Here is a 13567-nt window from a genome sequence, read left to right on the forward strand (position 1 = left end):
ATCAGTGGGCGAATTTTATATAACTTATCGTAATTTGGATGATTGTGGGGAGGGCACTGGGTGTTGTCGCTAAAATGAAGGAATCGCATAATCATCTCGTATCAGGACCTAGACATTACAGCAGAATAAATGGGCATGTGGTGGATGGGGTTGGTGGACCAACAGGCATGTCCTTTATTTTTTTTTAAGCCCCATGTTTATGGTGAGGCCCATAAACAAATTGAACTCCTCCAAATTCAGATCTCTCCACTCAAACAGACGGGCATATGACGATTGGGATTTGCTGGCAATATACTACTGGGCATATAAATTGGTCTGTTCCACAATAAATTGCAGCAAAGTGCCAGACTAAAACAGATAAAAGCAATCGATCTCTGTGAAATTTTGGATGTTGGCCTGCACACCTGGCTGTGCTGTGAAAGGGGGAATAATTGGTGATCCCGAGTTGAAAAGCAGCCATGTTGGGTTGGCAAGACCATCTGGCATGTATGTAGAGGCCCTGGCTCTTGGAGGATGTGATACTCCAGTAGTTGGGGGATTTGAATCTCCTATGCTGGTCCTCAGGCGTGATGTGGCAGCACTGGTACAGGGCGTGGGCATTTGTTCCTGGGGCCTATTGCAGTCGGCAGCCCTGGTACTGGGCATTTGTTTCCGGGGCCTATCGCTGGAGGCAGCGCTGGTACTGGGCCTGGGAATTTAATCTTGGGGCCTATTGCTGGTGGCAGCACTGGTACTGGGCCTGGGAATATAATCCTGGTTGCTGGTGGCTGCCTGGTTTCCAGAGTGCCATGCCCTTTTAGGAGGGACCCATTCTTCATACGAATCATTTGCCGATTCACTACTCTCAATCGGTTCAAATGCCGAATTTGATTCAGAATCGGAATTGGAATCTGATGAGAACTCCCCACTGCTCTCATCAGTCATGGAGAGGATCTGGAATGCCTCCTCACTGGTATATAATCTTTTGGACATGATGCTGATGGCTGTGTGATGGGTGGCAGGTGACAGTCACTGATGGGCTGTGCGATGGGTGGCAGGTGACGTTCACTGATAGGTGACAGTGTGACGGGCGTTGGTCACTGATGGGTGACAGGCCAGGGACGGTGACGAGTGACGGTCACTGGAGGGTGATGGTGACGGGCCACGGTCACTGATGGGTGACGGGTGATGGATGACAGGCCACGGTCACTGATAGGTGATGGGTGCACCACTGATGGTTACTGATGGGTGATGGGTAACAGGCCACAGTCACTGATGGGTGATGGGTGCAATGCTGACGGTCACTGATGGGTGACCGGTGATGGGTGACAGGGCACGGTCACTGATGGGTGACGGGTGCACCGCTGATGGTCGGTGATGGCAGTCTCTTATGTGACAGGTGCACTTTATGGGGTGACTGTGGTGACTGTTGGGTGACAGATGACAATGGGGGGGCAATGGGACAGGTGTGGTGTTGGCGCAGACAATACAGAACACAGATCTGTAACTCGCTGCTCGGGGCTCTCCTCTCCTCACACTGGAAGTGGTGTGTGAGGAGGGAAGAGCCAGTAACAAGTAGTTACCGGTCTGTGTTTACATTTAGTGATCAGCTGTGAATGAATCACAACTGATCATGTGGTAAACAGCAGCCGGCCAATGGCTGTTTACCAGCATCAGTGATGAGCAGTGTTCCCAGGAACATGCTGCCACTGACATGCACGCGCAGCATGCTCGCTATCGCATGCATGCGCCATGTAAATTGGGGAGGTACCATCTGTGATCGGCCGTGATGAAGTCACGTGGTGAAATCACGTGGTAAACAGCCATGACGGTGGGCGGGCGGCAAGCGTTAAAGACTTGCTTGGCTGACATTCCTTCTGGCTCCTGATCCTGCTTGCTGTTCTACTACGCTCATCTCTGGCTCCCTGACGATTTGGCTTGTCTGACTATCCGTTCCGGTTCCTGAACTCTGGCTATGTTTTGACTACGCTTACTCGGTTTACCTTTTTTTATTATTATTAAACAAGTGTGATTCAACTGTACTTCTGTCTCAGTCTGATTTATGGTTTCTGACAGTAGGAGAAGGCCATGAATTCAGAAGATGCAGTCAATCCACTTGTTGGTAATATTTTATTCAGATGCATGAGCAGGATCACCGCATGGATCAGTTTACCATGGCGTTGCAAACACTCCTGAGTCACACAGCTCACCTAGAATTTCCCACTGTGGCTGCTCCGGTACAACCTGTGTTGCAGGCCGTCCCTGCTGCTGCTCCAGTCTCTGTGCAGGAACCCACCTCGACTATTACCTCTATAAGAGGTATGTCTGGTTCCGCTCTGCTTCCCCAACGATTTGGGGGTGATCCAGTCTAATGCAGAGGGTTTCTCAACCAGGTTGAGATATACTTTGAGATGCTGCCCCAGGCGTTTCCCACGGACAGAAGCAAATTAGGTTTCATGATATCTTTGCTTTCTGAGAGAGCCTTGGTCTGGGCAAACCCTCTATGGGAGATGCAAAAACCTTTTGTCTTGAGTAACCCTGAGTTTGTGACTTCTTTTAAAAGGGTATTTGACGTTCATGCACGTGCCGCTTCTGCTGCCAAGTGCCTCATGTCCCTCAAACAGAGTACGAGAACTGTTGCCGATTACTCCATTGAATTCCGTACTCTGGCAGCAGAGGTTGCTTGGAACAATGAGGCCCTCGTGGCTGCTTTTTCTCATAGTCTCTCGGATACCATCAAGGATGAGATAGCAGCCCAAGATATACCGACGGAGCTGGAGAGGTTGATCATGTTTACCATCCTCATTGACTCCAGACTCAGAGAAAGACTCCCTTTTAAGGAGCGCTTGCAGAAGCTTCCTGTACATTTTTCTCCAAAGTTTGCAGTCCCACCCTTGCCTCCCTCACCTTCCATGCCTCCTGGTACCGAGTCGGTCTGTGAAGATGAACCCATGCACTTGGGCTTCACACATCTCTCTGCGGATGAGAGAACCCTTAGGAGGAGGAAGATATTGTGCCTTTATTGTGGCCAGGCAGGTCACTTTTTGAAGTCTTGTCCTACCCGTCCAGGGAATGCCCAAACCTTGAGGTCCTGTCACTGACAGACCTTAGGTGGCGTTGTTTCATCCCCAGTTATCGAGAAGGATAAGCCCCTGGTTTTGGTTACCCTTTGAGCTGAGTTGTCCGTCGAGATACAGGCTCTAATCGACTCTGGGGCTGCAGGCCTGTTCATTGATGCTGCCTTTGTATCGAAGCACTCGATTCCGCTGCAGCTGCTTGACATTCTACTTGCCATTGAGGCCCATGATGGAAGACCTCTACAGCCTGCCCATGTGACTCATGAGACTGTTCTGTTGTCCATGGGCATAGGGGCTCTTCACCATGAGATAATCCAATTCCAAGTTATTTCCTCACTTAAGTTTCTGCTGGTTATTGGTTATCCTTGGTTACAGAGGCATAACCCCTCTTTTGATTAGCTCAGTGCTGAGGTTCTCTCCTGGTCGCCACAATGCAGTAAGACATGCTTCCAGAAGGTAGCCAAAGTCCTGTGCACCTCTTCACTCTCCTCCCTGCTAGAGGAGTACTGCGATTTTAGCGATGTCTTTGACAAAGTTAAAGCAGTAGTTTGCCTCCATGCCGGTCGTATGATTGCACAATTGACCTTCAACCTGGTGCCATACCCCCTCGTGGCCGGGTTTACCCTTTGTCGGTCTTGGAGGATAAGGCCATGGAGGAGTATGTTGCACTTTCTCGGCGTTTCATCCGCAAATCCTTATCTCCTGCTGGTTTCTTCTTTGTGAAGAAAAGTGGTGAACTGAGACCTTGTATTGATTATAGGGGTCTCAATCGTTTCCCGATTAAGAATGCCTATCCGATTCCATTGATTACGGAGTTATTTGGCTGCCTCAAGGGAGCAACGGTTTTCACAAAGCCATCCAAGGTGATTGTCTCGGACAGGGGCAGTCAGTTTGTGTCCCGGTTCTGGCGAGCCTTTTGTGCACAGTTGGGAATTCAGCTTGCTTTCTCCTCTGCGTATCACCCACAGTCTAATGGAGCCACAGAACGAGCCAATCAGTCCTTGGAGCAATTCCTACGTTGCTATATTTCTGACCATCATAACAACTGGTCAGACCTCTTACCGTGGGCGTAGTTTGCTCACAATAGTGCCTTGAATTCTGCTTCCTGATTGTCTCCATTTATGGTGAACTATGGTTCCCAACCTTCCATGTTGCCTGACTCATTTGTTCCGCAGAGTATTCCTGCTTTGGAGGAGCATCTCCGTGGCCTTTGTTCCACTTGGGCACAAGTCCAGGAGGCTTTGCGACATGCTAATGATAGGTACAGACTCCATGCTGACCGCAGACGCCTGCGCCTTCCTACCAGGTTGGGGACAGGGTCTGGCTGTCATATCGCAACCTCAGACTTCGTGTTCCCTCTCTGAAGTTTGCACCTCTGTTTATTGTGCCTTTCCGTATTCTTCACAGGTTTAACCCAGTGGCTTACGCATTAGACCTTCCTTCTAATATGCGTATTTCATGTATCCTTATTAAAACCTTTGGTATGCAACTGCTTTACCACCTTGGTGCCTCATTCTCACCCTGTACAGGTTGAGAACCATGAGGAGTATGAAGTACAGTCCATTGTTGACTCCCATAGGTTCAGTGGGTGCATACAGTACCTGGTGCATTGGAAAGGGTACAGTCCAGAGGAACGCTCTTGGATCTCATACTCAGACGTACATGCCCCTGTCCTCCTCTGCGATTTCCATAGACATTTTCCCCTCAAGCCTGGTGGTCCTCCAAGGGGGAGGAGTCATTGAGGAGGGGGTACTGTCAGGGCTGGGCTCAGCCCTTCCTTCACAAAGCTGTCCACTCAGCTGTTGGCTAATTGCCAGCTCCTATCTCTCCACAGTGACTCACCTGTTGATGATATCCTGCTCGTCAGTCCTGCCTACTTAAGCAGTCCAGTCCAGATGATCTCTGCCTTCACCTTGGTCACATCTCTAGAGATGCTCTCCTGTGCTCCTGTTAAAGACTTGCTTGGCTGACATTACTTCTGGCTCCAGATCCTGCTTGCTGTTCTACTAAGCTCATCTCTGGCTCCCTGACGTTTTGGCTTGTCTGACTATCTGTTCCAGTTCCTGAACTCTGGCTATGTTTTGACTACGTTTACTCTGTTTACCTTTTTTCATTATTATTAAACAAGTGTGATTTAACTGTACTTCTGTCTCAGTCTGATCAGTCTGGCTGCCATCTTTGGGGTTAATACAAAACCAAAATAGTATTAATAAAAGAAATAGGGATAGATGTCCTAAAACAATCCCTTATCCCCAAGGGATGTACAGCACATGGACTGTATGGGATGAATCCTTAGACCAGAATCATCTAGACCCCACATGAAACACCACACCAACCTCATACATGAACAGATTCCCTACAGTGGTTCATTCCACCGTACACGATGAACATGATCATTACAAACAACAAAAATGGACATACAACATAAAACTCCCATAAAGACAACCATCCCCTAATGCTAGCATCAATCTACAGCGCCATAAGTATATCTATCTGTGGCTCCCTAAGTACCCCATATCCCTAGGAAATAAATCACCATGGCTAGTTAGGAAGGCCTCACTGCACCACCAAGAATAAAGTCCAATAAAAAAAGTGAATTTCCACTTATGTAAAGTTAACCACACATGTTTTACATCAGATTCATGTATTGTAAATACCACTATATATAGACCCTCCGAAGTGGCACTAACATGCCGACGTCTGACGTAATTTGGCACCAAAACCGACATCTGACGTCACATCCGGCGTGGGTGCCAATATACTGCGCATTCCCACCCAGCCGAGGTGGCCACAAACTGACAAGCCTTGGACCAAGCCGGCCACAAGCAGTGGGTGGAAGCAAAAGGACAGACCTGCCCAACAGGGGGAAATTGTAGCTGGGAGCCTGAGTGTCCAACAACACAATGCCTCCTTGGGGGCAGATCACAGGTGACACCTCCTTTAGTACTATGATCTGGTACACAATGAAAAAATGATATTTAAAGAAACAGATACATAAATAATCCAACTAAAAATGACAATATACCAAACCTTGGCAATTAGGACTCCAAAATTAAGTACTAATCTGGATTTCAAAGCAGACCCATAACTTTGAAAAAACAATGCCAGTTCACCAATACATAAACTTACACAAAACCCCACATTCACAGAATCACACTTTTCAAAGGAAGGGTTTAAATGTAAGTGCAGTATTTAATACCACGGGGATGTGGCTTTGAAAGTGTATAGCCATCCGGCTTCTTGTCTCAAAATGTTATTATAAAAATAACCACCAAACAATGAGATGACACTTGGATCATATCCATACTTTATACCGACATCCCAGATAGCAAGGATAACTTGCCACAAATTTGTGGCAGTGTTAAATTGTAAGTCTGCTAACTTGCTGCACATTTTCAGTGGCAAGTTGTACACTTGCAGAGCATTTGAAGCACAAATTCTAGTTGACACTTTCCCAATTTGTAGCAAATTTGCATGGCAAGTCTCTAGCGAGAGGAAAGTTACAGTGGTAAGTCTACAGCAAAAGCTCTGTAAGTCTACAGCATGGAAATTCAGTCACAGTGACCCCTGTGGTGGGATGACTATTGCACAACATAACTGAACGAGAACTTGCAGCAAACTTGCAGAATGTTTGCAAAGAAAGTTGATCTGGAGTCATGCAATGCGGACTTGCTGCAATTGTGCAACAAACTTGTGAAGCCTGGCAAGTTTAGCAATAGCTTAGCAAGTCATTTTTAAACTTGCTGCTCAATTGCTTGCTATCTGGCATGCTATGTAAGTTTCTTTTAATGTGGTTGGAGTTCTCTGGAAAATAAGCTGGCTGTAGCTTAGAGGTACTTTATTTCAGGAAGGACTGTTACAGAACTAGTAGCACTTTGTATATGTATGTTTGCATCATACAGTATAAACACAGGATTTGAGTTGAGGTTATATGAAGAAAATACATGAGTATATGTGTTTATATGTATTTTCTATATGTAATATATTTCTAGAATATCAGGGGATATTCTCAATACAGTAGCTGGATTGGTGTTGGAATTCCTTGGTGCAGTCTTATGATAATTACATAGAAATAAATGAAAACAAAAACATTAAAAAACACAAAACAAATGCAGCCACCATATTTTGATTGGATTGGTAAACTCCAATTTAATATATTTTTGCACATAAGACCTAAACTGCAAGTTCTTATATTTCACTGAACCCTTTTCTATCATGTAAGTTACATACAGGAATATGTTATTGAATAAAATGGACCAACCTGGCAGAAATGCAATAGCTATCTAAGCAAAGAGCCCATACAAATTCTATTATTATTTTCACCATGTTTACATTAACATGCTGGATCTTGTTGAAAACATAAAGCATGCACCATGCAGAGTGTCAATAGGTTGTCAGGTACACAGCTGAAATTGTATGCATTCATGGCACTTAGGGATGTCAATAAAACAAAACAAGCCTTGGTGATTTGTAACTGCAGCTACAAAAAACTGTAAAAAAAAAAAAAAAACCCAGATGGAGGACCTCTGTTGTGATCTGTGGAAGATATTATAAAACTATAAGGACATGGAATGCTACCTATAATCAAATAATCATGTTTGAGCAAGACTGGCACTTTATTCATATAAAGTCTTGATTCAGTTTACCCAATTAAAATTCAGTGTTTTCCAAACCAAGTGAGGTCTTTTTGACCATCTACTAAAATGCAATCAGGGCAATACAACTTCTTCCCAAGCTCAGCTTGGTTCCTTTGTTAAGAAATCTTGGAGCCATAAAATGTATGTACATGCTGAGAAGTAGTAATAGAATTACATATTCTTCGAGGAACTGGATTTAAGTAGAGATCTTTCAAAAGAGTAATATTAACTTCTATCCATGCTAAATATATTACTAACTAAAATTCTTGCCTAATATAGATCATTTATTTTAAGCATGTTGTTATTTTTTTTTAGTCCTGAATCCATTAACATGTCAAGTAAAATATAGTACACATTCTAACAGAAAATGAAAAATTCTGTGTACCAAGATTATGTAGGGCTGACAAGCCTCTTCACTAGTTTTTGCAAAGAAAATGAAAATGCATTATTTAGTGATTTAAACAACCATAACCACTTCAGCTCTTGAAGATTTACCCTCCTTCATGACCAGGCCATTTTTTTGCGATACGGCACTGCGTTACTTTAACTGCAAATTGCACGGTCATGCGACACCCAAATAAAATTGTTGTACTTTTTTTCACACGCATCAAGCTTTCTTTTGGTGGCATTTGCTCACCTCTGCGCTTTTTATTTTTTGCAACAAAAAACGACCGACAATTAAAAAAAAAAAAAACAATATTTTTTACTTTCTGCTGTAAAACATATCCTATGAAAAAACGTAAACAATCTATGTTTGTTTCATTAATTTAGGCCAATATGTATTCTTAAATTCTCACAAAATTATTCTCCCTCCACTTTAGGGTCAGACATAATAAAAATTATAGGGGTTTACAATTTTGGGATATAGAAGCCCTCAAAAACCAATTGAGGGAAATAATTTTGTGAGAGAATTAAGTAAGATGGAGTCATGGTGGTTATACCAATTAGGATTGCTGGCGCCAGGTGGACTAACAAGGATTTTGGTCTGTTTTTTTTTAAGTAACTATTTATTATTACATCTGTAGGGATCATATAGGGATCATATAGGAAAACAATAGTTGTCAGGAGTTAGGGTTGTGTGATGTGATATACCATTATAGGTTTTGTAAGAGTATGGGGGCATTTAGGTATATGTAAGTCCTTAATATTAGTTCATTTTAGATTTTATTTTATATGTTTTATTGTTTTTCATCATTATATATATCTTTTGTATTGATATGTAATATAATATAATTACTGCAGTAAGTATCTGATATAAGGAAAATAAGTAGATTCTCAAAGATTAGTGTGAAAAATTGCCACCATCCCTAAAAAGTGCAAACAAGAACCTCATATAAATGGGATTTTAAGGGCAACATTAATAAAGAATAAAATTTAAAAAGTATAGATTTTATTTTACAAAGATTAAAAAGCAATTTATACAAACAGCAAGTATATAAACAAAAAAAAGAAAAATAATATGGTACAATACAGTAATGGCAAAAGGTTATTGAATCCAACGCGTTTCGAAATATTTAATTATTAATCTTCTTCAGGGATAAGTATTTGCCATTATCTGAAAGGCACAAATATAATATAAATATACAAAAAACCTTACATACTTCAAACCATATATATATATATAGGAATGAAAAATAAAAAAAATATACAAAAAAACTTACAAAAATCATGATAGACATAACGGATTCTCAGTGAATCACTCAAAGACTTCCACCTGATCTATAAAGGTCTTTTATCATGTAAAAGAGCCCCCAGATATTCAAATCCAAAGAAAGGTGCCAAATTACACCAAGCGGGGAACCGCTTATAAGGACGGGAATGTGGAATCTGTGAAGGAGATACATCGTCTGTGGTAAGTATATATAGGAAAAAAAAAAAAAGGACAAACCAACCTTGCATCTACTAAGTGGGTTTGTGTGCCTTCAAATGCCGAAGAAAAGGAGAGGATTTAAACAACTACAGGTAGAGAGGGGGAATTCCCAGTCCTAAAGAAGAAAAAGATTATTTTATTTAAAAAAATTAAATATTGAAAAATAATGATAAATAAAGTCGCATAGAAATGCTGAAGGCTGAAAAAATCCAATAAAGAAAAATAGACTTTCCCTAGGAAGGAGATCCCAGTCTCTTATATTTAAAAAAAAAAAAAAAAAGAAATATACAAATATGTCTCACGGCTCTGTGTTTATGGCCAGAGACAATCACATGAAGCCAATAATGAATAATAAAAGAAAACAAAAAGGGAAAGAAATTCTCCCAGGCAATGCCTAAAAATAGGAAAAATTGCCTGGGGAGAGACAAGAAATATTAAATTGAAAATAGTGTAAACTGAAAAAACTGAAAGATCCTAATTAGAGCTTACCACAGTCTTGGTATATGTATCTCCCACAGCTGAGTACAAAAACACCCAGAGTCCACAAGGCCAGTCCGGGAGGGGCAATAATCCCTCTGTTCCCAGTAGTAGCACAACTGTCCAGTCCACAGGGAGTGATCGTAAGGTGACGCTGGCGGCTCAGGAGCTCCCGGCGTTCTCCTTTTATGGTCCGTGCTGGTAATTGCTACACGAGCGTCCGGGAATGACGCCGCCTCGGATGACAGCGGCGACGTCATTTCCTCCGCTTTACTCATATGTAAACAGCGTGACTGCACGGCAGGATGCAAGGAGAGTCTCTCCCCTCATCGTCTATAGCCGGAAAGACACACAGAGACATCTGATATGTCCTGGATTCACCCTACCAGACTACTATATATCTTTAGGGGGTTAAGAGGATTGGCCCAATTTTAGATATGTGCATGACGAAAAAATGTGTTTAGTTTTGTTTAGATTTGTTAATTTAGTTATTTAGTTTTGTTAAATTCAGTTGATTTGTTCAATTCATATTCAGGATTCATATTCGGAATTCGTATTCGGAATTTGTTTTATGTCTTTTTCAAAAACTTTCGATTTTTTCATCAGCGATGCCACTGCTTTGCTTTGATTTTATCCAATGCTTTTAATGTCTTCTCAAATGTGAGCCATTTTATCATTTTTCAGTAAATGCTTTATATTTTACAGGATTACACTATGTGGCCTTATTTTTTCTCCATATGTCATGTTTTTACCATATGTCATATTGAGAGGAATCGCTCACGAATTCTGGTCACTATTCCTATGGTAGACAGCTACTGATGTCTATTTTGGAAGATCGTGGTTGCTGTACTTTCTTGGGTGTGTTACACCAAAAGCTTGGTTGACTCATCAGGCATATTCCTAGTTGGGTTCAACCTGTCTGTAAGCCCCTTTCCTTACGGTGGTGGATTATCTACAGACAACCAGTTCACACAGATTCACAGTCACTATATTTGATGTCATGCATGGACTTTATGCACGTTATATGCACAGACACTGTTGGTTTATACTATTTTATCATTATCGTTGTGATATTTTATTGCTGTGTATTCTTGTTTTGAATATTCATTTATCATATTCACTTTATATTGGTATAATTTTATTGCTTATTTCATCTTCATCAGCGCTGCACTATACTACTTTATTTGTTCACTTATTCACAGATTATCTGATGTGCTGGCAGCTACCACTATTTGTATAAGACAGCGCAGTTTTTTCACAATTTTTTCTATAAGCTGTTTTAAAAATCCTATTTTCTTGTTCATACATCACGGGACACAGAGCCTTTGATAATTACTAAGTGGGATGTCCCAGAGCAATGCCCAAATTTGAGGGGAGGGAGACACAGATCAGAAACACAGACTGCCATCGGACGTGAGGACCTATACTGCTGCCTGCAGCACACGACACCCGAAGGCGGCATCCTCATGCCCTCTTACATCCACCTGATAGAATCTAGTGAATATATGGACCAAAGACCAAGTTGCAGACTTGCAGATCTGAGCCATGGAAGCCTGGTGATGCACTGCCCAAGAAGCACTAACTGCTCTAGTCGAGTGCGCTTTAACCTGAAAAAGGAGGAATTTTCTTCTTCAAACCATAAGCCTGAATAATAACCTGTCAAATCTATCTAGAGATAGATTTGCAGATAGATTTTGACTGCTCTTACAATATCTAAAGAGTGTAACAACTTCTCCTCTGCGGACTGCGGATCTGGAAAAAAGGACGGTAGGACATCTTGTTTCAGATGAAATCCTGAAACCACTTTAGGCAAAAAGGTCGGGTGAGGACGCAACACCACCCTTTCTTCGTGAAAAATCAAATATGGCTCCTTACATGAAAGAGCTAATTCCGATACCCTCCTAGCTGAGCATATGGTTACAAGAAAAAACTATTTCCTTGTCAAAAGAACCAAAGGAGCATGGCACAATGGTTCAAAAGGTTGTTTCTGTAAAACAGACAAAACCAAAATTTAAATCCCACGGGCACACGGGAGGATTAAACGGCGGATACAAGAGCAGTGCCCCTTGAACAAAGGCCCGGATCAAGGCCGAGATCTGGCCCTTGATAGTGCTCAAGGCCAGCCTCATTCCTACGCCTAATTGAAAAAAGGCAAGAATCCTGCTAATGGCATACCTTCTAGGATGCCGCCCCCTGGATTCACACCAGGAAACATATGCCTTCCAGATTCTGTAATAGATTAGCCTGGAGGCCGGCTTCCTAGCATTAACCAGAGTGGATAGGACTGCACCCGAGAGCCCACGGCTCTTCAGGATGTGGGTCTCAACAGCCAAACCGTCAAATTCAGACTCGTAAGGCAGGATGGAATATTAGGCCCTGTGAGAGTAGATCTTGGTGTAGCGGAAGAACCCAAGGTCTTCCCTCTGCCATCTTTATGATCTCTGCATACCAAGGTTGCCTGGGCCAAGCCAGGGCCACCAGAGTTACCAGCTTCCCTTCCCTTTTGACCCTCTGAAGGAATCGCGGTAGAAGCAGAACTGGAGGGAATGCATAGATCAGAAGTACTGATCCCACTGAATCCCTAAGGAATCTGACCCTTATGCCAGCAGATCCCTTGTTCTTGACACAAAGTTGTCCAGTTTCTTGTTGAACCTGGAAGCCAACAGGTCTACATCCGGGGTACCCCATTTCTGACATATGGTCCGAAATATGTTGGGGTGTAGAGACCATTCTCCTGGACAAAGCTGCTGGCGGCTCAGGAAATCCGCCTGCCGTCTACCCCTGGAATGAAGACCGCAGACAGGCAGGGAACATGCCTTTCTGCCCCAGCAAAAATGTGATTCACCTCCTTCTTGGCATCCAGACTCTTGGTGCCCCCTTGGTGATTGATATAGGCCACTGCTGTAGCGTTGTCTGACTGTATCCAGACAGGACAGCTTTGCAACCTGTAAGTCCAGGCAATGAGGGCCAGACGAATTGCCCGAATCTCCAGAATGTTGATGGGCAAGAGCCCTTTGGCTCTGGACCATCTTCCCTGGGAAGAGGCTTCTTCCAGAACTGCTCCCCAGACTACAAGGCTGGCATCTGTGGTTACGACCTTCCAAGTAACTGGCACAAAGGATTTTCCTTTCAGTAGATTCTCGGTTAGTAACCACCAATTGAGGCTCTGGCGTACCCATGGTGACAGGCACATTGGAAGATCCAAGGCTTGAACTCTCTTGTTCCAGGCTGATAGCATGCTGCTCTGTAAAGGTCTTGAGTGAAACTGGGTGTTTTGACTACTAGGACCAAATCCATTATGGCTTTGGCTTTTGACTTGGGTAAGAATACTCTGCTTTGGACTATGTCTATGACCATGCCCAAGTATTCCAGCCTTTTTGGGGGCTATAAGGAGGATTTTTCTTGATTGGGGACCCAGCCTAGGTACTCTTCTTCACTGTGCTGAGCACATTGCGGTCTAAGCGTGCTACAGACTGTTCTATGAGTATCAAATTGTCCAGATAAGCTGTTACTGCTATGCCTCGAGC

Source organism: Aquarana catesbeiana, linkage group LG03, assembly GCF_042186555.1.
Source record: "Aquarana catesbeiana isolate 2022-GZ linkage group LG03, ASM4218655v1, whole genome shotgun sequence".
Taxonomy (NCBI): domain Eukaryota; kingdom Metazoa; phylum Chordata; class Amphibia; order Anura; family Ranidae; genus Aquarana; species Aquarana catesbeiana.